Source organism: Palaemon carinicauda, unplaced genomic scaffold, assembly GCF_036898095.1.
Source record: "Palaemon carinicauda isolate YSFRI2023 unplaced genomic scaffold, ASM3689809v2 scaffold74, whole genome shotgun sequence".
NCBI lineage: Eukaryota > Metazoa > Arthropoda > Malacostraca > Decapoda > Palaemonidae > Palaemon > Palaemon carinicauda.
The window spans coordinates 31767-59408 of NW_027172027.1; the positions used below are offsets into that span (position 1 = coordinate 31767).

Genomic DNA, 27642 nt, shown 5'->3' on the forward strand with positions numbered 1-27642 from the left:
AAGAAGCATGGCTCTGCAGAAAAGTGTCCAGCCGCCAACAGTGTATGACGAAACTACCTGTAAGGAACACTGGTAAGGACTCTTAAGTGCCCTGCCAACAAGGTCACAAACAGACACTACGTCTAAGTGAATCACTATAACAGATGTTGCCGACAACACATGTGCGCCATAAAGTGTCACACCCCCTTCTAGAAAGCCCTCCAATTGTCACAAGGTAGATACCCTTTCCACAACTACTTGCCCCTCAGCATCACCCAGACATCCAAGATTATAATGCTTCCAGACACATGAGCCAATATACAAGTGATGGGCCCCCAGCAATTGGAATGAACTAGAGCTTCTTGCCATCTCGACGATACCTACGGCAGATGAATAAAAATAACAACGGCTTCAGGTACCATTAAGGCCACCCTGTCCTTCTCCTTCCTGTCTCACCAAAATATAGTCCACAAAGGTATTCTGATACCACTCATGTCATATGAAAACTGCAAGGAGTTGGCCATCATCCCGCAAGGCTTTCCACGAACCATCATATAGGTCGTCCTTGTTAAGCGATGTAAGGAGCTACCCTTCCATGCCAACATGACCCCTGCCAAGGCCCGAAAATATTTCCTCCAAATTTTCAAATTCATATCTAAGGAGGACCTTAAAGCAGCTTCAATAAGGCTGATAGCAGGCGCTCCCATGAAAATTCTCCTCAAAGAAGATGCAGCCCTATTTGCCATAAATGCTTCACAGCAAATCACCCACACTTTCTGAAAACCTGTCAAGAATGAACTAGACTCCATGGGCCATCAACCACTCATTAAGATTGAGGAAGCAAACCATTGGAATGGTGCCTCTCTCCAGTCATCATGAAAACCAAAGAAGTTAGCATCACAGTGGATCTCACCACGCTGAACGCATAAGCCTCCCGACCAGCTTGAACTTCACATGCGCCCATAGCGGTTGTCCACCCTGTTGACTTCGCCAAATTCTTCACCACCAAGGACGCTCTACATGGCTACCGGCAGATGGAGCTAGCAGAGAGTGACCGACACCTGACGACTTCTATTACACCTTACGGATCCTTCCAGAATTGCCATGAACCCATGGGCTTCACTGCCACCAGCGATGCTTATCGGTACCACAGTAACCCAGCTCTCCAAGGCATGAAGAAGTTCAATATGTCAAGCTTGTAACTGACATTCTCATTTTGAATATGGCCTACCAACATACTACCACATGATCCATGAACTACTCAGTCACTGACAAAAAAATGGCATCACTTTCAACAGACAAGTTCTCAGTGGCAGAAGCTGCAAGTGAATTTTTGCGGCTTCACCCTTCCTGAAGAAAGAATAACTGCAAATCCAGGATGAGATACGGCTCTGCAAGACTTCAACCCAGCGTCCAACCTGATGGTTGTACCTTCCTTCATGTGGTTAGTAAACCAAATGGCAGAGTTATCCCCAGATATTGCCATGACCACACAGCTCCTTCGCCCAAGCTCTCACAACCAGGACTTCAACCCTGTGAAGCATGAACTCTCAAGCCCACCTGTTCAGATCTCTTTTAACCCAACCCTGCCAATTATTTTCCAGACCGATCTCATCTCTACGTGATAGGTTACGTCCTCCTACTGGTTCATGATTACAAACACCTCTGAGAAGTCTGGATTGGATCCTGCTTTTTCACAGATGCCAAGACAATGTATTCATCAATAGAGCTAGAGACACTGGGGTCCTTACAAAATGCCCCTGTATCTCCTAAGGCTGCCAACCTTCACACTGCAAACTGACCATTTTCCACTGGTGTCCATCATCAACAGCTACATCACAACTTCAGAGGGTGCAGGAGCACATAACACAGTAGTTATTTACTGTACTACTGTGTAGCACATCGGAAAATATGGATTCGAGATGCAGTCTCCCTAGCACCAGTCAGTTACCCCACATCCAAAGATATGACTTGCTGTACTGAGGTAACATCACATGTCAGGTTTGTCAAAATTGCACAGCACAGTAATAGCTTCTTAAGAAGTGGATACCCCAACTATCAATGCCGACCAGACCCTGCAAGATATGTTGACAGCAGCACAGGCCGATCCTCACTATGTTCACCTTCGAGATTGCATCATGTCTGGGTTCCCCACAAATCGGTACAAACTGTATGCTTTTTTATTACCATATTGGAAGCTGTGAGAAGCCCTCTCTACTGATGGCGACCTCATGCTCAATGGAGCGCAAACATACTAGTTCCTACAGCTTTATGTTACCACACACACGTCAAATTCCATGACAGACAACGAGGTGCAGAGTCTACCAACACTAAGCACGACAAATTGTCTTCTGGGATATACACTGATATTGCCAACATGGTCATTGCCTGCAATCCATGCCAAGTCCTACATTTCAGACAACAACAGGAGCTTCTTCACAACGACTATCACCCATCAAAGCCATTTGGACTTCTTCCAGGTAGCCGGAAAATCCCTCGTTCTCGCTGGCCATCTCCCTGGCTGGTCCAAAGTAATTCTTTACAAAGATGACACGATTGCCTCCTGAACCATACTGCACTTCTGCCACTACTTCAGAGAGGTTGATGTTCCCCTGTGTCTACTCACCAATGGAAGATGCCAGTTTACCAGCATAGAGTTTGCTGACTTTATAGAGCGTTGGAGTGTACACCAAATACGTAACTATATCGCCACACTACCTGCAGTCAAATGGACACTTTGAGGGTGCCGTCAATGCTGCTTAACACTTACATCCTTAAAATGGCCCCTCAAGGATACAACTGCAGGGCCTTTGAATGTGGCCTACTCGAGTTACGAAACATGCCTAACCTTTCTGGTTGTTCTCCTGCTCAGGTACTATACGATCTTCTTCTCTGTAATGTGTGTGTGCTCATCCTCAGTCGTCCATGGAAATTTGGGCAAGAAAAGGCACATGAAAGTGACTGCTGAGCTGCTACCAGAGATGCTCAGGTGCAATGCAACTGTGATTCCCAAACCTGTCCCCTGTCCAGGCTGAATGTGGGCAAACACGGCTGCCTACAGGGCCCAAAATCCCACAGATGAGACAAGATTAGGAACGTTACTGCTGGAGAGCGATCACGTGAGTAAGAGATTTGCTCTCGAGTAGTTGAGTGCTACGTCAGAAACTTCAATTCTTATATCTGGTGATGTCGCCATCATAATACATATCCGGCCAACAGTTGGTCGGACAAGCAGGCAACCTAAAAGAGGTGTCAAGTCCCTTAAGAAAGTTTACAGTAACTGGAACAAGTACTGGCTCAATTCTGGAAATCCTCATTGAATCGGCTGCGTGGACCTCAAGTGCGTAAAGCACTTGCTGACAACAGGCTCCACGTATCGGGACATAATACTCCCAAAGAGGCTCTTGGAGAGTACTGCCAACGCTCAGCCGATTTCGGGCTCCGTCAACTATCACCCCATTTGCACTCAAGAACTAGTAACCAAGCACTACGTGCTCAGCCATAGTCCCTGAAGGTACTACATGGAACACACTCGGGGTGAATGTCATTACAAGTAGTATAGGGGTCAACAGTACAGTACCTAAGGTCTTAGGTCCTGTTTGTCCTAAACCCTTCAGACCAATGGTGTTGGGTACCATCTACAGCTGGTAATCCTGCACAACTCTCGATGACAGGAGGTTGACCTCAGCTCCAGAGTCAATGAGAGCATCCAACGCTCCCGATGGAAAATCAGACATTGTCACTGGGGTTTAGGGCAAAAAGGACCTAAGACCTTAGGTACTGTACTCTTGACCCCTATACTGCCTGGAATGACATTCGCCCCGAGTGTGTTCCATGTAGTGCCTTCAGAGACTATGGCTGAGCACGTAGAGCTTGGTTACCAGTTCTTGAGAGCAAATGGGGTGATAGTTGACGGAGCCCAAAATCGACTGAGCGTTGGCAGTACTTCCCAAGAGCCTCTTTGGGAGTATTATGTCCAGACACGTGGAGCCTGTTGTCAGCAAGTGCTTTACGCACTTGAGATCCACGCAGCTGTTTCATTGAGGATTGCCAGTATTGAGCCAGTACTTGCTCCAGTTACTGTAAACTTTCCTAAGGGACTTGAAACCTCTTTTAGGTGCCCTGCTTGTCAGACCAACTGTTGGCCGGAAATGTATCATGATGGCGACATCATAACTCCAGATCTGTTAAAGAAAGTTACAGCTATCCTTGGCATCCTCGAAGTGAAGGAGGGAAAAGCCTCGGTTTTAATCAAGGGTTCATCTGAAGAAACTGCCAAGATCAAGAAGGGCGATCTCTTGGGGAAGATGTTCACCATGGCAATGGTGGATGCTCCTCTATCCTGCCTGATAGCACAGGAGTGTGACCTGACTCCTGAACTGAGCGTATTGGAAGAGATAGACAATCTGTCTATCTCTGACAAACTGGACTTTTCTCAGAAGGACCAGTTTTTTCAAATGCTTCGACGTCATCTTCCAGTCATCAGTACTGGTGATGATGACGTGGGTGAGTGCTCAAGCACACCAATACGCATCCACCTGTATGACGAGACGCCCATTTATCAGAGAGTTCGACAGTTTACTAAACCCGTCGCTGACGCCATCGAGGAACAGTGCAAGGAGTTGCATGAACTGGGTATTATTGAACCCAGCATCTCTCCTTGGTCTTCACCCGTTGTTCCAGTCCGAAAAAAGGATAATAGTATACGGTTGTGAGTGGACTATCGTAGACTGAATAAGGTGACTGTCTCTGATAAGTTACCGATGCCTAACATGGCCGATTCCGTATTTGGACTTCAAGGAGTCAAATACTTTACAACCCTTGAGCTGGTTCGTGGATACTACCAGTTACCGTTGGCAGAGGACAGTAAAGAATACACGGCTTTTTCTACCACCTTTGGACACTGGCAGTTCAGACGCTTATCGTTTGGACTGAAAAATGCACCTGCAGTGTTCCAGAGAAAAATGCAGAGTATTCTCCAAGAGTTCCCGAAAGCCAAGGTGGTTGTCTACATTGATGACATCTTGATACTTGGGTCGTCTTTTGAGGAACGCCTGAAACTTGTAGAACAAGTTTTGGCTACTCCCCAGAAGCACGGACTCTAGATAAATACTCGGGAAGTCTTCTTGGGTTCAAGCCGAGGTCCAGTATCTTGGTCATCTGGTTGGACGTTCTGGTATGCGTAAGCTACCAGAATACATCCAGAAAGTGGAGGACTTCCCTTGACCGACCACTGTGCATGAGCTACGGGGATTCCTGGGACTGGTAAACTTCCAACGGAAGTTTATCCCCATGTGCTCACAGATAGCCAAACCATTATCTGCGAAGACTGGAGGACGAAAATCCCACGGGACTAGGAAACTGAAGTGGACTGCTGAAATGGACGGTGCCTTTGTGCACTTGAAGGAACTAATCAAGGAGGACATTATGTTGTCATAATCTGACTACTCCGCTGATGCTAAGCCCTTGCAGTTGTTTATTGATGCTTCGGGTGAGGGTGCTGGTGCTTGTCTGTGCCAGGAGTCCTTGGAGTATATCCAGGGGAGTATCGGGTGATAGCATAAGACTCCGTGACTTTCCTTGACTGCGAGACCCATTACTCTACCATTGAGCGTGAGTTGGCTGCTCTGCGATGGGGGTGAAAACCTTCAGGGCCTTCCTCTATGGTCAGTTCTTCATGATCCATTCTGATCACTGTCCCCTGATGTAACTTCATGACATGAAGATGGTGGACAGTCGTCTAGCACGGACACTGGAGGACCTGTCCAAATTTAACTTTGTTAACTACTATCCAGGTGATCAAAATGCCGCAGCTGACTGGTTATCCCACTGGCCCGCATTAACTGAATGTCTGTTTGATACTGAACCCAGCACTCCCAAGTTGCCTACTGGACTGGCCTTGTATAAGGAGTTTCGTGGTGGTCCAGATTCTCTCATAGAATCCTTGGAGCTAGTCGTGAACTGCTGGACGGAAGGGTCAGGTGTCGCACCCAACTCTCAGCTGAAGGGAGCCAAGCTCCGGGATGCTTTAGTTCAGCAGTTTCTGAAAGACGCCGGTCGAATAGGCTTCAAACTGGAAAAGACCAGCAGGAACAGGATCTAGGCAATGCGTTTCCCAGGTACAGTCCCAGCTCTGGAGTTGCTCTTGGCAGCATCTAAGCTATGGAACCTGGAAATCTGGGTCCATTGGGGTCCCACTTGTCCCGTAGTCTATCGAGAACCATCCGTGACTGAGCCTCAGTGTGTGCATCTTCAGTGTCTGTCTGGAGTGCATTTTAACCCTCTGATTGAGCTCCGCAATTACGTCCCTCCATCTGACGTGATTCTGGGCCATAAGCAGAGGTAAAATCTCGTGTGCCTGATGCTGAAGGCTTGGATACTGATGATCAGGAAGCGCCGGAGGATTGTCCTGTAATCCGGTATGTGACAAAAAGGCACTTCGTCAGTCCAGTTGTACCCATGTGTCTCAACAATCGGCAGTAGGCATAGTAATGATGCAGGAGACCTTATTTTGTGCTCTTGTTGATACAGGAGCACAGGTTTGTCGTGTAAGCGAGTCTGTACTGAGCCAACTTGGCATAAAGTACAAGGTACTGTCAGGAGAACAGTTAGAGAGGTTGACTGGTTCCTGCATCAGCATTCTAGGCTTTGTCCAGTTAGAGGTGAAGTGTCTACCGGGTGGAGGCTACCGTTGTTTAACTATGCGATGGTAGCTGCCAAAGACATTAACTTTTGTTTTGTTCTTGGTAGAAATCTACTGGACGCAGCCTACCTAACACTGGATTCACCCCGAGAACAGTTGGTGTATGACCATACTGCTGCTCTTAAGTTGTCTCTCAAGGTACTCTCAGTCTCCTCCCTGCATACCGAGACCACTGTTATGAAGGTAACTGATCCTGAACCTGATCGGGGAGTGTTCTCCAGAAATGTTCTTCTGTCTTTTAGTCAGGTGTCCAAGATCCAAGGAGATCACTGACAGATTCAATCTGTCATTGAGATGATCTACTCTGGGGTTCCTGCATCTCGAGTTCCACGCTCCTAACTACCCTAAAGGAGATGTTTGTCGGACCTGGAAGTACACCAGGGTTTGCTAGTGAAGCGGAATCCAGATGGCTCAGTAGTCCCAGTAGTCACCTTCAATGTCCTGATTGACCTAGTTGCCGAGACACACCTCCAGAATGATCACTGGGGGATTGGAAAAATTATTGCAATGCTCCGTCGACTCATCTGGCACAGATCTTTGATTAATGTGATCAGAGATATGTGCCGGACGTGCTGGGAATGTCAGACTTGTAAGGTCTCAAGGGAGGTGGTTGCCCCGCTGACCTTGAAAATAGTGACCTCTTCTCCCTTTGAATTGGTTGCTATGGATCTTGTGAGTCTCCCAACAACCAGTACTGGTTTTACTGGGTGTCTGATGGTAGTTGAGCATTATTCCAAGTGGAAGACAACAGTACCCATAAGGAATAAGAGGAGCAGTACGATATGCCAGGCGCTTGAAGACCGAGTTTTTCCTGTTATTCCTCGTGTTCCAGTCCGGATATTGACTGATAACAGCCCTGAGTTTATTTCCCAGGAATTTACTAAGTTGTTGGAGCAGTACAATGTTGTACATGTAAAAACAACTCCGTATAAACCCTCTAGTAACAGTGCAGTGGAACAGGTGAATCGTACCATTGGTGAGTTACTGAGGACGATTTCTGGGGAATCTCGGAAATGGGACCAGTACTTATCCCGAGCAGTTCTCAGCTGCAACCATCCCCACCACATTGAGATTGGCTGTACTCCAGCTGAGAACATACTGAAGGGTGTTCACGATGTTCATAGTACCCCATTGCTGTCCCTTTTCTCAGCTACTGTTTATTCTAATCTTTCTAATAAGTCATTTATCATAATTTTTTTCCTTTCACACTGTGTCCCATTGTCAGTATAAAAGAATTCTTTCCCTTTCACCTAATGTTCTGATATTTTTTTTCCCAAGTTTAAAACCATCTTACCTAAAGAATATAGAGCTATATCTATAAATGCTGCTAACTTCTCAGAAATGAATCAACGGTCATCTTACATGTTAATCCAGCTAGCCCAAGGAAAGGGAATTTAGAAAGGAAGTAAGATTCTAGCTGGGTCCCCTTGCCCAGTATAAATCAAGGGGTGGTGCCCAGTGCTCCGTTCTCTTGACCTGTTACCTAGATTTTTTGGTTATTCCGCCGTAGTATATTTTTTGTGTAGTGACCGTTGGGTTGTGGTCGGCATTTGGACACTAGGCAGTTTGGGTGCTACCTCTGGCCACAGTCCGCAAACCACTGCACCGTCAATGCTGTTAAACACTTAGATCCTCAAAATGGCCCCTTAAGGATACAACTGGAGGGCCTTTGAATGTGGCCTACTCGAGTTATGAAACATGCCTAACCATTCTGGTCGTTCTCCTGCTCAGGTACTATATGGTCATCTTCTCTGTGTAATGTGTGTCCGCTCATCCTCAGTCGTCCATGTATAGTTGGCAAGAAAAGACACATGACTGTGACTGCTGAGCTGCTGCCAGAGATGCCCAGGTGCAATGCTACTATGATGCCCCACCTGTCCCCTGTCCAAGCTGAATGTGGGCAAACACGGCTGCCGACAGGACCGAGCATCACACAGATGGGCCACGATCAGAAAAGTCACTACTGAAGAGCAATCATGTGAGTAAGAGATTTGCTCTCAAGCAGCTGAGCGCTCCGTCAGAAACATCAATTCTTATATCCGGTGCCCAGTCCCAATTAAGTTCCCAAATATGATCCCTTGTGGTCCCTAGTCTTGACATGGTAAGTCGTCAATGTCCTCTAAAACTCCCTGCAGATCTCAAAGCTTAAACAAACCTAGATAGTGTACAAAGCTCACACGCCACTTATGCAACTTGCTTTGTACTTCCATACTTCATAAATTCACTGTATGTTATTTGCTTTGCACACTATTACATAATAGTTCACTATATGTACAGTAACTTACTTAGTATGTTCAAGATAACTCTTTGAATGCATCCTTTAACCCTTTTCCCCCCAGGCTATTTGGAAATTTCCAACCCTTAACCCCCAAGGGGTTATTTTTTCCCCAGCACATTTTGCAGTATATATTTTTTAAATTGCTCTAACAGCCTTACTTTTTGTCATAGAGAGGTCAGGATGGTCTCATTCTCTTGCAAAATGCCTGAATGTTCTAAAAAAAATTATCAAAAATATGAAAAAAAAAAAAATTTATAGAATTTTTTTGCAAAGACGTACCAGTACGTCCATGGGGGTAAAGGGATGGCTTTTGTGAAACGTACCAGTACGTCCTTTGGGGGTAAATGGGTTAATTCTATAAATGTTGTCCATTACAAACGCATGTGCACAAGTTGCACTGTCAGAACTCTGTGCATACACATCCTCGCACAAGCTGCTTGCCTTGCAGAGCACCATTGTTTATACCCTGTTGCTGTATAGAATATGAAAACTTCATGACTCTGAATCTTATTTCTCCATCCCTGCAATTATCTGTTTTCTTCTACAAGACATCTCATGTCACTAAGGACTATGGTGAAAACCTTGTGGACTCAAGGCCAGTAAACAATGTGGATATAAACTTTTTGCTGAATGATGGGAATAGTTCTAAGAGAAAGAAAAAGAGCAACGTGGATACGAGAGCAAAGTAAAGTATATTCTAACATGTAAGAAAAAGAAATGGACATGGGCTGGGCATATAATGAGAAAGATAGATAATAGATGAGCATTAAGAATAACAGAATAGACCCCTAGAGATTGCAAAAGAAGAAGGGGAATGATGAAAAGATGAATGATCGACAAACTAAGAAAGTTTGTGGGTGTGGACTGGCACAGAAAGACCACAAACAGACTTGAGTGGAAGGACATTTCTGAGGCTTTTGTTCTGTAGTGGACTATTAATGGCTAATAATAATGGGGATAGGATGATTTGTGTAGGCTACATGACCTTATCCTAGTCAAAAACTATTACATTTATGGTACTTACATTTTTATAGCCATGATGCTCTCCCAGGCCTTAAAACACCTGAAAAGATCAAATAATTTTTCAGTACAGCACTACCATCTTTAGATACAAACCATTTCAACAATTACAAAATAATCAATATAAAGTTTTAATTCATATATATGAACAAAAACTAACAAATCTTATAGTTAATAATGCATTTCACAAAGCAAAAGACCTAAAATCTTTAGTAATATTGTTATTGTTATAATCATTAATCTTACAATTATAACTAGAAAAGTTATAACCCTGGTTGGAAAAGCAAGGAGTTATAAGCCCAAGGGCTCCAACAGGACAAAATAGTGCAATGAGGAAAGGAAATAATTAACTATATGAGAAGTAATGAATCATGAATATAAAATGTCTTAAGATCAGTAACAACACTGAAATAGATCTGTCTTATATAAACTACGAAAAGTGACTTATGTCAGCCAGGTAAACATTTAAACATTCACGGCAAGTTTGAACTTCTGAAGAATACATTTGCAAATTCAGATTAAACCATTATATATGGTATACAAATTAATAATCAATAGGGTATCTTCCACTATAATATTCAAATGGAAGCAACGACAATATTATAATGGAGTGTCAACATCTTATTCCAAATACTGTATTGATCATAAACATTTACTAATATTCTTATAACATAAAACAAAATCTAATGAAATTATTATAATAGTTGCACAAGAAAAAGGAAGAACTTAGACAGAAGAAAAGAGAAGAATTGGAAGAGAATGTAAACCAGGACCTACAGTACTAGGTTAGGTTAGGTTAGGTTGGATCATGTCCTACTAAAAGTTCTTTTTAAATTTTGTGTTTGCATATTAATAGGCATCATTGCTACAGCATTGACAAATTCATTGCAGCATATATTCCCTTTTTAAGTGTTCATTGTAGTTTTTCTTAGGGTCACAGTACTAACTTATACACAAAGGGCTTGAAAAAAATGGTTTGCACTAATCAGAAATGCATAAAGCATAAGATAGTTGAAAAAATAGTTCTTGCATAGTACAGTATTTGCTTTCATCAACCTGTACCACAGTTTTGTACTTGATACAAACTGTATCTTAGATGTAAATAAGCAAGTAAACTACATGATGAAGTGTAGATGGACAGGTAGACGGAATAATAAAGTTAACAGAACTGCATAGACCATTAGCTAATGTGGCACCAAAATAGTTTTAACCCTTTTACCCCCAAAAGAACGTACTGGTACGTTTCACAAAAGCCATCCCTTTACCCCCATGGACGTACCGGTACGTCCTTGCAAAAAAATGCTATAAAATTTTTTTTTTCATATTTTTGATAATTTTTTGAGAAAATTCAGGCAATTTCCAAGAGAATGAGACCAACCTGACCTCTCTATGACAAAAATTAAGCCTGTTAGAACAATTTAAAAAAAGTATACTGCAAAATCTAATGGGAAAAAAATAAACCCTTGGGGGTTAAGGGTTGGAAATTTCCAAATAGCCCGGGGGTAAAAGGGTTAAAGATCTAATACAAAATTATGTAGGTATATCATAATTCATTGTCAGTGCTATACCATCAAATGGTGTTGGCGACACGAATTGTAGACAAACGCACATACTGAGCCGCAGGTTTGGTACAGAAGTCTACTTTACTTTGTTCCTCTCTCTTTTGCCTTTGTGCTATTATCATAATTATTGTTATTACTTGCTAAGCTACAACCCTAGTTGGAAAAGCAGGATGCTACAAGCCCAGGCACTCCAACAGGCAAAATAGCCCATTGAGGAAAGGAAAAAGGGAAAAATAAAATATTCTAAGAAGAGTAACATCATTAAAATAAATATCTCCTATATAAACTATATAAACTTTAACAAAACAAGAGGAAGAGAAATTAGATAGAATAGTATGCCCGAGTGTACTCTCAAGCAAGAGAACTTTAATCCAAGACAGTGGAAGACCATGGTACAGTAGCCATTCATAGCTCGGAGGATTGTGTGAGTCAAAAGTGCGAATACAAAAAAAATTCTCAAATGTCAGTGAAGCATTCTACCACTGCAGAACAGTAACCCTATATTTGTATGAATGAAAATCTTATTTATTGCATATATTAAAAACAAAACTCTTGGATGATGGAGATAATGACTTTCTGTAGAATTCTACAGGTTTAAAAAAAAGAAAACACTATTGAGACTGACTAAATCCAAAGGGGATTCATTGGCTAGATTCATCAAAGGATAGCCTTGTGATACGCAGTGCCTATCCAATGAAGGCAAGTGACCCTTGCCAGTCCCTACTAATTCCAGTATAATCATCTACCAGGCATCAGGAGTAAAAGCTGAAAAGACATCTCGTCTCTCACCTTAAATCCAATCCATCACCCTGCTGCCAGTGACTTCATCGAGATTTAGGGGGGCATTTCCTACACACCCAATGTTCTTGTTACTTTAAATTGAGACCTTTGCGTCAATAGGCGTAGGAGGAGATTATGATGAGGATGATAGTGATTGAGACTGACCTAAAGCATTACTGTTAATCAATATTCCTGTCCATATCACACATCTGAAAGTCATAAGCACAGAGTGACCACTAATTTCCAGCCACTAAATGGTTTAAGCAGACTATAACTAGTTCACAAGGAATATCCTAGTCATACAATATGGTCTCTATGATCAAGAAATAAAAGTCGAACTAGCACAACCCATATTCCATAGCCATCATAGTGTCTAACAAAAATGTCTCTAAGGTTATGAAAGGTAAACGTAGACTAGTAATAACAATAATAAACTTCTTTCACATAACAATAGATGTTCAAAAGTCTTTTGTGAAGTGGGAATTAAAATAAAATTGGAAGTACTCTATCCTTGTTGACACTTACTTTTGAGAAAGTATACTGTACTTCAGAGCCAATACAGTATTGACTGACATACAGAACACTCCTAATACTGTGGCTTCAATAAGCTTAATCAAGTTACAAAAGCAAGACTTTAGATCCCCTTCCTTTCCTAAATGACATGAATTATTTGGCCTTTAAAATGTATTCTTTATAGACCCCATTGCTAGCAATTTATGGTCCCATACCACATGATTCATTGGAATTAATATACGACCCTACTTCAGTACAGTATAGGAATAATAGAAGCTGGCATTAATAGCCGACAACCTGCTCAGCAATGAGAGCCCTTTGGTAGGTTAGGTAAAATTTCCTCTCTTTTCTTGGTAAAAACCAGACTGGGTTAGAACACATAAAAGTCCCTTTGGCCAAATCAGTTTCATGGAGATTGGGGAAAAATTAAGGTGAAGTAACATATCTAAATCACGATATACAAATTACCATTTTTAACTACAATAAATCATTGGAGAACAACAATTTGCAGGTAAGAAATCACACCAAATCTTCAGATGTAGAAAGCATTCTTCTGATTTAGCAAATGGTACGGTGAATATATTATTATTATTATTATCACCATTATTACTGTATTATTACTATTACTAAAATTGTTATTTGCTAAGCTAGAACCCTGGTTGGAAAAGCAGAATGCTATAAGCTCAGGGGCTCCAACAGGGAAAATAGCCAAGTGAGGAAAGGAAACAAGGAAAAATAAAATATTTCAAGAACAGTAACATTAAAATAAATATATCCTATTTAAACTATAAAAAAACTTTAACAAAACACAAGGAAGAGAAACAAAATAGGGGTGCACAAGTGTACACTCAAGCAAGAGAACTCTAAACCAAGACAGTGGAAGACCATGGTACAGAGGCTATGGTTCTACCCAAAACTAGAGAACAATGTTTTGATTTTGGAGTGCCCTTCTGTAGGAGAACTCCTGCTTAGTTTTGATTCCATGTAAGGGAGCTTCCAAATTCATTGTTAGAAAGTACAGCAATTACTGAATAACTCAAAATTAGCCAAGAGTATCAGAAACAATGCCTGAAATACTGATGCTAATATTTCCTAGGAAGAAAAACCTTGTTACTTTTGGTAGATCAAGGTATCACTTTGACAATATAAGCTCTTGTTCATACAAGAAAATCCTTTAACAGCAAGATCACAAAAGAAGGCAAGAAAGATTTAACAAAGAAGAGCACTGGACAGTATTTGTAATAAAAATATTTAATTTATCATCAGCAGTGATATCTAAATTTTATCTTAATTTCCATACCATGAAAACCATATTTTCATTTGGACTTTCAAACTGAAGTGACAATAATTCATTTGAACTAACAGTATTTGACCCAAAATAACCATATTGGAAAAAAGTGAACCTTTTCATAGTTTTAAACAAACTTTTCGATACTGGATCCTTTAGTATTAGACATTGAAAGTAGAAAAAAAAAAGTTATTAAATGGGTATTCATACAATTATTATTATTAAATGCTAAGCTACAACTCTAGTTGGAAAAGCAGGATGCTATAAGCCCAGGGGCTACAACAGGGAGAATAGCCCAGTGAGGAAAGGAAACAAGGAAAACAAAACAAGAGGAAGAGAAATAAGATAGAACAGTGTGCCAGACTAAACCTTTAAACAAGACTGGGTGTGTGTATGTATGTATGTATGTATATGTATATGTATATATATATATATATATATATATATATATATATATATATACATATAATGTGTGTTTCCTCATATGCAATTGCTAGTACCAGTGGGTGGCTCCTAGAAAAAGAAAAGTAAATAATCACGATCAATTTCACACAAATGCTAAACGTGGATGAAATCCTTGTACAGAAAACTTCCATAAACCTAACCACTTAATAAACACAGAAAGCTCACTAAGAGCACATCAAACCCTTTCACATGCCTTTCCCTTTAGAGCATACTAATAGTTATAACACCCTCTGCAACCCACTACAGTTAACTGATCACTAGGAGGTTATCAAGGATAAGTATTTGTATTATTATTATTACCTGTATTATTATTATTATTACAAGCTAAGCTACAACCCTAGTTAGAAAAGCAAGATGCTATAACCTCAAAAGTTCCAACAAGAAAAAATAGGTCAGTGAGGAAATGAAATAAGAAAGTAAATTACAAGAGAAGTAATGAACAATTAAAATAAAATATTTTAAGAACAGTAACAACATTATATTAGACCTTTCATATATAAACTATAAAAACTTCAAAGAAAAAAAAGGAAGAGAAATGAAATAGACTGGTGTGCCCGGGTGTACCCTCAAGCAAGAGAACTCTACCCATACCCATTCATGGAATTCCACTCGCAAGAACAGTTAAAACTCGCTAAACTGAACAAGATCTATACAGTAGATTTAATTACTATAGATATAACACTTACTCGACAATTCCTTTGAGTAATTTCAGGAAGGGAACTACTTGAATAATTACCAAACTAAACTTACTGACTGTAATATTCCTATACTGCAGGTGTAGTGAAGATTACTGAGATGATAAGTGTGTCATGACTGAGATGGTGTGGGGACATGTTAAGGATAGATGGTGGGGAGGGAGTGAGGAGGGCTTAGGAGGAACCTGTTAGGGGGAGAAGATCAAGAGGATGGCACATAATTAGATGGTGAGATAAGGTGAAGGATGATATGGAAAGAAGAGGTTTGGTGGAAGAGGATGCCTTTGATAGAAGGCATTTGAGAGGACGCATCAGGCAACCAACCTCTTAATGTAGGGAATACAAAGGTGGGGAAGAAAAAAAGACTGTTCAGTGTATGTGTGTATGTGTATAGATAACCAAGAGGAGTAAGCTTTAGCTTAATATTATTACTCAATGCTATAAAGATTTTACAAGCAATATAACTCCTGAGAAAATCTCAAAACGACAAATCCTGATTTTAATCGCATAATAAGCCGAGTCAAACCACAAATAAACCCAAAGCAAGGCTGACGCCGAAGTACATTAAATAGCATTAAATTGAATACAACTCTATAACCCATTGTTTGACATCATTACCAAGCAAGTGCAAATATGTCAAAACTGTGGTCAAATGAATATATACCTAGCCAAGGCTTTACTGTACTAATCCCATATCCTTGTCTTACGCTGACTAGTCTATGCAAACATACACAAAGTTTAATATAATTTATCAAATGCAAATAAGAAGTATAGCCTATGGTATATCAAATATGACGAATACTTTATATCACTGCGATGAGATACTACCACTAGAGAGTTATGGGGTCCTTTGACTGGCCAGACAGTACTTCATTGGATCCTTCTCCCTGGTTACAGTTCTTTCCCTTTGCCTACACATACACCGAATAGTCTGGCCTATTCTTTTTAGATTTTACTCTATCCTCATACACCTGACAACACTGAGATTACCAAATAATTCTTCTTTACCCAAGGGGTTACCTACTGCACTGCAATTGTTCAGTGGCTACTTTTCTCTTGGTTAGGGTAGAAGAAACTCTTTAGCTATGGTAAGCAGCTCTTCTAGAAGGACACTCCAAAATCAAACCACTGTTCTCTAGTCTTGGGTAGTGCCATAGCCTCTGTACCATGGTCTTCCACTGTCTTGGGTTAGAGTTCTCTTGCTTGAGGGTACACTCGGGCACACTATTCTATCCAATTTCCCTTCCTCTTGTTTTGTTAAAGTATTTATAGTTTGTATAGGAAATTTTTATTTTAATGTTACTATTCTTTAAATATTTAATTTTTCCTTGTTTCATTTCCTTACTGGGCTATTTTCCCTGTTGGGGCCCCTGAGCTTATGGCATCTTGTTTTTCCAACTAGGGTTGTAGCTTAGCAAATAATAATAACAATAAAAATAATAATTTAATCTATAAATGATACGCTAATTCATTCAGGAGCTAAATTACCAAAATTCTAGCCTCCTCAAACACTATCTTGATGATCAAGCATTATAAAAGTACCATCTCACACACACACATGCATTTCATATTGTATGTACATACATACATACATATACCAAGGCACTTCCCTCAATTTTGGGGGTAGTCGACATCAACAAATGAAACAAAAACAAAAAGGGGACCTCTACTTTCTACGTTCCTCCAAGCCTAACAAGGGACTCAACTGAGTTCAGCTGGTACTGCTAGGGTGCCACAGCCCACCCTCCCCCATTATCCACCACAGATGAAGCTTCATAATGCATGAAAATGTGTGCATAAACAATGAACCAGAATAACTCCCAAAAATGGAATATGGGGGATAAAAAACTGATGCTACTGCACTACAAGTACTGTATATTAAACTGCCCCATTAAATGTTTGCATATTTACTTTTATTCTATAATACATTCTTCCAATACAGAACAGTGAATCACAAGCCCACCCTCAATTAAAGCAGTCTAGAATCTAAAGTTTCATTATCAAAGCAACACATTTTTCCGCAACTTAGCAGGTATAGGTTCCATCTGCGTTCACACACAAAAGAGCACTGCAGACATAAGAATCATAGTAAAGCATAGAGAACAGTAAGAAGGGTAGAGAAGGAATATGAAAGAGTATTGTTCTTCGTACGTCACATCACTTTCGGAGATCATAAGATTCGACAGAACAAGGCCAAGATCGTAAAGTCCGTGGAGACGGGAGAAATTAGTGGTTCAGTGGATCCAAACTGCTTTCTATGACATACTGTACATTCCAAAACAAGAAAATCATCTTCTCTTGCTTTGTGAAGGAAGGTGTGTTTAAGGAACCTACAAACTAATAAGACCATAGCAAAGTTGATATACTTCTCTTATTAAAGTATATCTTTGACAGATAGCGATTCTCCCTAAAGGAATCTCAGACATTGCTGAGTTATAGTACTCAGTCATAGAAAGCAGAGCACAGTGACTGCAAGACTCAAACTTCACGAGGCATTGCTGATTTTCTTTAAGGTAACGTTCAACTCTAAATCTATACCATGAATGTTTTCTTTGTAAATAGAAGACCAAAATAAACCTTTCCCTAAGAAGGTGCTGATTACTGACACACTTCAAGCGCAGTTTCCAATCTCAGGTCTTGGACTGAAGTGGGAACATTTATTCAAACATCAGTAGACTAAAAGCCCATGAACTTGCACGGAAAAGTTACAGCAAAAAGAATGTTTGTAAGTGAGAAAAAAAAAGGAGACAGAATGAGCGCTGTAAATACCGTATAAGTATACAGCAAAATTTAAAAGCCTATTAACAGTAAGAGTGATTAGGAATCACTCATTAGTTATCCAAGTCCCACAAAAAAAAAAGGAAAAAGTAATACAGTTCTTACAAAAGAGATTTATCTTTGGGATAAGTTTCTTTCTTTCTCATTAATCCTTTCTCTGTAAAGTAAGTATTTTCTTTTTCAGGAAAATCATAGAGACCAGGACCAATGCATCATGTACACCATATCACCTACTGCTCAGAACAGAGCCGAGGTCTTCATCTCGTCATGAGGGGTGCTAAAGTAAGTTACAAGTATAATTTTCTTTAAATATTACTATTAGGATCATATTTCATATCATTATAAGTAACCCTGCAACCCCAGTTATAAAAGCACAATGGTAGAAGGCCAGGGCAAATAAAATAAATAAAAGTGTGTGAAAGGAGACTAACATCAATAGTCTTGACAAAAATTAATTCGCCTCAGATGGGCTTATAAACATTGTTCACATATAGAAGCTCAAGCACAGTACTGTACTTTACAGCCAATTAAGAAACTCCACTTACAAAGAAAATAATTCTATGTGTTAATTAAAACTAATTATATTGAACAACATATACTCTGCAATTTATTCAATTCTTATGATATGGTGACAAAAATTTGACAATGCACTAGAGCAGTGATTCTTAACCAGTGGTGCTTGCACACAGTTCCTAAAGGGTGCAAGGATGCCTCTGAATAATTAAAGCAAAATATATACTTATATGCTCATACTTTTCCTGAAAATTAATTTTGCTTCAGGAGTGTTCTGAGAGAGAGAGAGAGAAAAAAAACCCCTAAAGTTCCAAACCAAATATCCTAATGAAGTGGCAAGGATGCAACAGATGTTTGCCTTTTTGGCTGATGTGCATTTAGCACTCAATGAACTCAATATCTCTCTGCAGGGAAGGGTACTTAACATTGTGACTGCAAGCTAGAAATTAACTGCTTTCAAAGAAAAACTTGTCATGAGGATTAAGTGTGTGAAGATGGAGATTTTGGTAAATTTCTCCCGTATGGGAGTCATGGAAAATGCTACCCTGCGTTCAGTCTTTGTTGCAAAATGTTTTGGACATATGCAGATGCTGAGTACTTCATTTGAGGGTTACCTCTTGTGTGGAGAGCTGCAAACCTGTGACAACTGGATCCTGAACTCTTTCATGCAGAATTTGGAAAATGTTGATGATGACATAAGACAAATCTTATGTACACGAAATTATTTGTTGCCTAAATGAGTACAGTATTGTACAATTGTAACTAATCTGTAATCACAGTTACCCACATGAATAATGACAACAGTTAAATTGTGATGAAGGATAACTTCCTCATCATCATTTCCTTCTACACCTATTGACACAAAGGGCCTCGGTTAGATTTCGCCAGTCGTCTTTATCTTAAGCTTTTAAATCAATACTTCTACATTCGTCATCTCATACTTCACACTGCATAGTCCTCAGCCACATAGGTCTGGGTTTTCCAACTCTTCTAGTGCCCTGTGGAGCCCAGTTGAAAGTTTGGTGAACTAACCTTTCTTGGGGAAGTGTGAAAGTAAAAATGAAAAAAAAAGCACTGAATTATGGATAAATAAATATAAAAAAACTGATGTGGTAGAGCATAGTTTTAACATTATGATAAATCTGAAGTTTAATATTAATCCTTTTAAATCCCAGGCATTGGCAAATTCTGTGTATAAGAAAAATTGCGATAAAGTAACATATAACTTCACTGACCATTTGGGAAGTTGCTAATTTGTCTGTCAGTCATTTTAAATAGACATACTTTTGGTATGTTGTTCAATCTGTGGTAGGGGTGCAAGAATTCTACCACCGTATGTCCATATCATAGAAAGGACTGAAAGGACAGCTGCTCCCTTGCAATCTTGCTTTTTAGCAAAAGGCTAGATGGCCTACTGCCAATAACTGTGGAAAAAGCTGCCTTGCAGTTGGAGTATTTAGTCAATGGTTAGGCCCACCACCAATAACTGGTTGATGACTGAAAGGGCATAAAATCATGAAACCATCTGCCACATTTTTAAACAAGCCTTATGCTATTAGTAATATCTAAGGCATAGGAGAGGGCACATCAGGGCAACTGATCCCCTCAATGTAGGGATAACAGTGGGAAAGAAGAAGATACTTTTACTTGATTGTAGTATTAAAAAAAAAAGAAGAGGTTAAAATATAGAGTCAAAAAGTGGGAACCAGAGCATTATAATGTTAACATTGGATGAATGGTCAGCTCATCCTAAATAAACCAAACAGATGGGACATACTGACTTTATAAGACTAGCTGCTGTAATAAGACAATCTCCTTAAAGCCATACTGTGAGATATATTCTCAATTAATAACTTCTAACAAACTGTAATTTATATCCGTTTCACTATTGTCTATAAGAAATTGACTTTTAAATACTTGGAGATTGGAACATGCAATTGCAAATGAATATTCTCCAGCATCAGGTAATCATCAATATTTTAAGACAGAATATTACAACCTTCCACTGCATTGGCACTATACTGTACAGTATAGGCGAGGGTAAAAGTTTGAAGTACAGGTACTGTACAATAATAACATTTACTTAGTTGGGACCTACTTCTAGCTATTTCTAATGACCAAAGTCTTTTGAATTGTACAAGTAGGTACTGTATGATATGGAACAGCACACCGTCCGGTGATCGGCTTTATTGCTACTAACTTGGCTATCAAATGCACTTTTAAATTTCCATAAACCTATGCATGGAAAGAGACCCAGTATAATGAAATAGTCCTTCCACTGCAACAGCACAAGAATAATCATTGAAACTTTACAAAACAACTGGATGAACTATTATCTCAATGAAAAAAAGATGAACATGACTAATTAAAACTGCATACTCCTGCCAGAAAGTGGCATCCATATCAAAAGAGGAATGACGGCACATTTGTGATAAGGCAACAATGTCGTTTACTCAACTTCAATCAAATATTATTAAGTACTTGATGGCTCTGCATGGGAAAAACCTACTCCCTCTTCTTAAAGGTTTTGGTCAATTCTGCACCTCTCTAGTGTGGAGAAGATATCATCGTCTTCATACCCAAGACTCGCATTCCTATATCCTCCCTAGCAATTGGAAAAGCAGTATATTCTATAGTCTTTGCCATATTGTCCAAGAACAATCTTTCCACCTTTCAGCCAATGGGACTTTGAGAGTTGTGTTTGTATTAGAGGCATCTGTGATAGGCAATAGTTAACTTTGTTGACTGTATGAAAATACTATTGAAGAGATAACATTAGAAAGAGGAATACTTGCACTTTTTTCGGTAGTATTTGAAATAACTGACAAAATAATGCACGAGAATATCATAATTCCATTCTGAATGATGCGTCAGTGCACAAAGTACACATCTGACAAGCTGCAAAATGGCAAAGCTGTGAAACCCTCTGGAATGAAAAGCTAATCAGACAGTTGAATCGTAGGAACTTCAGAAGTTCAAACTTGCAGCAAATTGAATTGGTAAAACAAACGATGACTAGTTGGACTTTATGCTCAAGAAATCTAAGGATGTTGCTGTCTTCATGAGGTGACAGCAGAAGTAACAGCGTATCATGAAAATCACATCTGACAAGCTGCAAAATGGCAAAGCTGCGAAACCCTCTGGAATGAAAAGCTAATCAGACAGTTGAATCCTAGGAAATTCAGAAGTTCAAACTTGCAGCAAAATGAATGAGAGAGACAAATTGGTAAAACAAGCAAGGACTAGTTGAAATTTATGCTCAAGAAGTCCAAAGATGTTGCTGTCTTCATGAGGTAACAGCAGAAGTAACACCGTATCATGTAAATCTAAAGAAATTGTACCGTAACATATATCTGTAGATCCTGGTATTCAGAAACATTCATTATATAACCCAATGTTAATACAGTATGGCAACATCAGATCTTAATAGAAGATTCAGTTGTAGGAACATCAGATGTTGAAATACAGTTTACCAATTTCTTTATATAAGATTAATGGAAGAAACCATAACAAAAAAAGATATAGAGGTCCTTGGGAGCTGCCTCATACAAACAAACCTAGTAGAATGAATGAATGAAGTGAGGAAGAATGAAAACTCCCCCTTGATAGATGACTGGCTAAACGTTTTCTAACTGTTCCTACAATTTTATGAAGCAATACTTCACAAACTCATCACTCACCAGTGATATTAAAATCAATCTTTTAGCCAGAGGAGCAAGGCACCAAAAGACCTCTTGAAATGATATCACTAACTTCAGATTTCGTGATATCTCTATTTAATAACATCAAAACCAGCAGTTTAGCTTACTATGAAACGTACCAACTGGGGTTGTCTGTACCTAATAATAATAATAATAATAATAATACTGTACAAGAAGCAAGAGACCCATGTAAAAGAGCATTGTCTACAATTCAGTGGCAAGGTACAAGTATTCTATGTAATTTCTCTTCCATTTGTAATTTTAAAGTTTTTTTATAGTTTATATAGGAAATACTTATTTCAATGTTGTTACTGTTCTTAAAATATTTTATTTTTCCTTGTTTCCTTTCCTCACTGGGCTACTTTCACTGTTGGCGCCACTGGGCTTAAAGCATCCTGCTTTTCCAACTAGGGTTGTAGCTTAGCAAATAATAATAATAATAATAATAATAATAATAATAAATAATAATAATAAAAATAATAACAATAAAAATAATAATAATAATAAAAATAGTAATAATAATAATAATATTAATAATAATTACACCTGATAAACAGATCCATCTGTTCATAAATACAAAAAATACAAAAAATGAACAGGACCTACAAATACAAAAATACTTACCTACAAAATTTGGATTCTTGAAGGCAATCTGCTGGACTGGAGCTCTAGACCAGCTAGAGCTCAACAGTCTTCTACTGAGTTAAGGATGGAGCAGCTTATAGTATTGCTGGTCTCTCCCTGTTGTTTGCAACATTACCATCCTTGTGAGCTAAGGTAGGGGGGCTTGGGGGAGCCTATAGGTCTATTTGCTTTGTCATCAGCAGCCACTGCTGGCCCTCCCTGTTCCTAGCTTGGGTGGAGAGGAGGCTTGGGCGCTGATCATATAATATATGGTCAGTCTCTAAGGCATTGTCCTGATCGCTAGGGCAATGTCACTGCTGTCACCGTCACTGAGCAGCCTTTAACCCTGAAACGACAAAAGCAATTGGTTAAATAGCCAAAAACCTCATTCTTCTTAAATCTAATTTTCAATATGAAAACTTTTTTAACAGGAGAAACAGCCAATACAGTATGTGTGTGTTGTTGTGTGTATGCATTTGTCATTAAAAAAAACAATTTATAGTAACAGTGGGTGGCTTCTAGGTAAATTAATAATCTATCCCTCCCCTATTCAAACGCAACTGCTGTGTGTATGAAAGCCATGTGCAGTAAACTTCCACAGTCATGGCCACTTCATCAAGACAGAAAGGCTCACTGGGTGCACATCAGACCCTCCCAGAATACTTACGTCTTTCACAACACTGTCACAAAAGAGAGAGAGAGAGAGAGAGAGAGAGAGAGAGAGAGAGAGAGAGAGAGAGAGAGAGAGAGAGAGAGAGAGAGAGAGAGAGAGAGAGAGAGAGAGAGAGAGCATTCCTTTAAACTTAACGGTTTTAATTATCAATTTCATCACACGTTACACCCACACCATACCCGCCCTCATACCCACATCAATAATATCCCACACTGTTTCCCAACATCATCCCACGTCGACCCACAGACCATCTGCGGACAAAACCGGCTACTTCCTAACCACAGTATTCTGGTGTTAACGTTGAAGGCAGAAAACAAAGCACAAGAAGAAATAAAGAAGGGTATCCATGTCCTTTTCAGAGCTCAGAATCTTCAATACATCAAAGACACAATTGCAGTCAATCAAGAGGTAAAGATATTAGCATTTAAGGGAACCTGGTGGATCTGTACTGCTATCTATGTCATATAGCCTAGAACAGGAAAGTCTCCTTCTCTAGATTAATGAAGGAAGCTGTGGTTACCGAAGTTACAATCTAATAACACCTGATTAATAATAGTGACCTTAAACTAAACTCCAATTAATTTTCATTTTCATGAAACCATCTCCATCCAATGAGACAAGAAAGCAAAGTGGACATGAAGCTATAGAGGGTCTCGCAGGACACAGAACAGTGACTACAGAACTCAGAAATTCACAGAAGACATCCCCTGTAGTTATATGCTACCATGAGTGTAAACGCTACTTAGTTGTATTTAATTCTCCTCCTGGATTAGGTCTTTGCCATGAATATGAGGCACTGATGCCACGTGATCGTGTTTCCAGTTAATCTATCGACAACCGAGGTCATCCTCGTACCGATAACCACAGGCATCATGGTGACATCTGCTGTACCTCTGAGTTTCACATTACACAAGATCGCAGGTAGTTTACATATAAGAGTCACAGTCAATCTAATAATTCAGCTATCAATAGATCTCAGGTCATAAGCAAATAAGGCCTTCTTAATTGGCCATCTTGACCATAAGGTCCTATACCTAAAATCCATGGATTCGCAAACGCCTTTTATTGGCATATACTGAAGCGCATTTAGCTTTACTCTGAGCTGTAGCACATAAGGGTATGCTCATGGAAATGGAGATAGATGAAGACCTAGAACTGATAAGAGTTAAGGAGAACAATTACAAGACTGACAACCATTGAGGGAAGAGTTGACTTAAAACCTTTTCAAGAAGATATTGACGTAGACTGATTAAAAGACATGGCAGGATGTATAATACGATATAAATTCTATCTTGTACAGCTGTTACAGTACTGTATATCTTTTGGTTATTCATTTAGTGAGAGACAACTTCTCTAGGATGCACACACCCTGGCACTGTACGGGGATGGTAAGGCAAAGCAGATGTGTTTATGGCGACAAGTCTTTAATATTCTATTGTTTCTTAGCTCAGGATAATATGCGAGAATAGTAAACAAACTCCTACACATCTGGGCCATTCACTCTCATACTCAGTAGAACATTGACTGGTCCCTTTTTTACATCCTGAATGAAACTTGACAAAAGTTAAAGAAAATATAATCATTTTCAGAGTGCAGAAGTCTCATGTAACAATGTCAAAATGCTGTATATCATGGTTACTTTAGAATATGTTATGTCATTCTAGATGGAAAAGCAGAAAGTGACAAGGCTAAATGTCTCAGTTGGTAAAAAAAAAAACATGAAACTGTACAAACAAGTTTTGTACACAAGGTCAATTGATTAATTGATAGCTTTGAAATTTTCTGGCCTCCTGACATAAGGTCACTGATGCCAATATCATTTGTCATAAATAAAGAATAAAAGGATATTCAATTAAAACCATAAAAGCGAAGATGTCATTATAAAAGTTAAATATTTTTCAGAAGACCTGCTTCTGAAATAAATCTAAAAATACTGCTAGCAAACTACGATACATCACGTCCAAGAATCTTGGCAAGGATGAACCTGCCATCCTCACCTTCTCAAACATACCATTTTTCTAGTTCTTTCAGTACTACAAATGGGGCATTCCGTCAACAAATGCCTCGCTGTCAAGGGTACCAAACAGTTGTCGCAATAAGGCTGGTGTTGGTCAGCTAGCAGAAATTCATGCGTCAAAAAAGTGTGACCAATGCGGAGACAACAAAGAGTAGTCTCCCACTATTGGGATATATAACATTCGTTATTTATCTTATATACTATCCCAATGCTGTTGCCAATTATCATCAATCAAGGTCAATTAGCTTAACAAGTAAGGCCAGACACAGCGCCTTCAAAATGAGGTCTCTAATCCATGGCAAAGGTAGGCCACAAGTGCTGTACCATCCTGTCTACAGTCAAAACATAGGCATGTAGTTTTTAGGGTGCTTACAAGGATAGCAAGAGAATTATCACAGGCAATAGAATCACTGCAAAATAAAACACGTCAAAAAAGTTTCCTTGGGTCTTATAAGGTGCACACATATTATATACACTACAGTATACAGAAATGGGAGCCTGTATCTAAAACGTAAAGTACTGTACATACAAAACAGCAAGGCAGCAAAGATTTAAAAACATTCTCAACTGTCTAGCTTATGCAGTCAAGTGGGATACAGCATTAAATGTAACGGCTTTGAATTTGATTAGAAAAAAATTAAACCACACTAACTGCCAATCCTTCAGTGAAATCTAGAACCTCTAGATTGGAATTTGATTCAAGAGGAAAATGACTAAAAACAATCAAAGCGATGAACAAAAACTGGATGAACTGGTAGACAATTCAACCCTGAATCAAATTTCAATCAAGAGGTTCTAGATTTCACTGAAGGCTTTGCAATTAAGAGTTGTTTATTTTTTCTAATAAAATTCAAAGCAGTTATATTTAATGCTGTTGCTCAATTAACTGCATAAGCCTGATAGTTGGGACCGTTTTTGAATCTATGTGGCCTTGCTGTTTTGTACGTAGAGTACCTTACGACGTTTCAGATACAGACTCTCATTCCTGTACAGTGTATACAATGGATGTGTGCCTTATAAGGACCAAGGAAATTGTATTTAACATTTTCATTTTGCTGTGAGCAAGAGTTAGGATCATCACCATCATCAGTTTTATGTCACTTTCCCTTCCTGACAATGAGTGTAAATGAGTTTTCATGTATAATTGGGGCTCATCACTTTAAAGCCATTTTTTGTTAGAATTCCTGCCTATTATAGGTCTTTGTGTATACAGTACATATTCACAATTTCATTAGTGGCATTGCTAGTTTGATATGCAGTAAGAGAACACTAAAATTAAGGTCTTGATTACCGGGTAGCTACATAGATGGAAGACCACATTCCTTACATACTATGTTAGAGCCAAAAGAAGACAAATGAATAAAACTCCCAATAAGATATCTATATCAAAAGGGAAATTTCTATAAAATGATTTAAAGATCATTAGAGGGAGATTATATATCTTACCTACCAGGGCCACAAACTAAGGTGCTCATATTATTTGCACCATCACCAGTAAAGAAAATACAATAAGGCTGAAGTACATATGCCAGAAATATTCTGCCAATAAGCAAAGCTTCAACAAAGGTAGGGTCAGAATGGCTATGTTAAGTACATTCAATGGAATTTGAAACATGAAACATTGGCATCCTGTTGTCTCAATTTGTACTATTCACATTTGGCTTTATATTTTTCATAGTTCCCCAAATCTTAACCTTTTTACCCCCAAAGGACGTACTGGTACGTTTCACAAAACTCATCCCTTTACCCCCATGGACGTACCGGTACGTTCTTGTAAAAAAACTGCTATTTAAATTTTATTTGCATATTTTTGATAATTTTTTGAAAAACTTCGGGCATTTTCCAAGAGAATGAGACCAACCTGACAATGACAAAAATTAAGGCTGTTAGAGCAATTTAAAAAAAATATACTGCAAAATGTGCTTGAAAAAAATTAAACCCTGGGGGATAAGGGTTGGAAATTTCCAAATAGCCTGGGGGTAAAAGGGTTAACATGCAGTACTGTACAGCAGTAAAGAAGGAATAATCTGCTTATACAAAACTATAAAAATAA

General features: G+C 39.2%; 1 long non-coding RNA gene across 1 annotated transcript in view; it reads right to left on the bottom strand.

Moving 5' to 3' along the window:
* Window positions 1–23210: 23210 nt before the first annotated feature.
* The window catches only part of LOC137637435 (uncharacterized), a 175304-nt gene continuing 170872 nt past the window's right edge, over window positions 23211–27642 (bottom strand). The window contains exon 5 of the long non-coding RNA XR_011043627.1: window positions 23211–23245. This is a non-coding gene — a long non-coding RNA (uncharacterized lncRNA). The remainder of the gene's footprint in view (window positions 23246–27642) is intronic.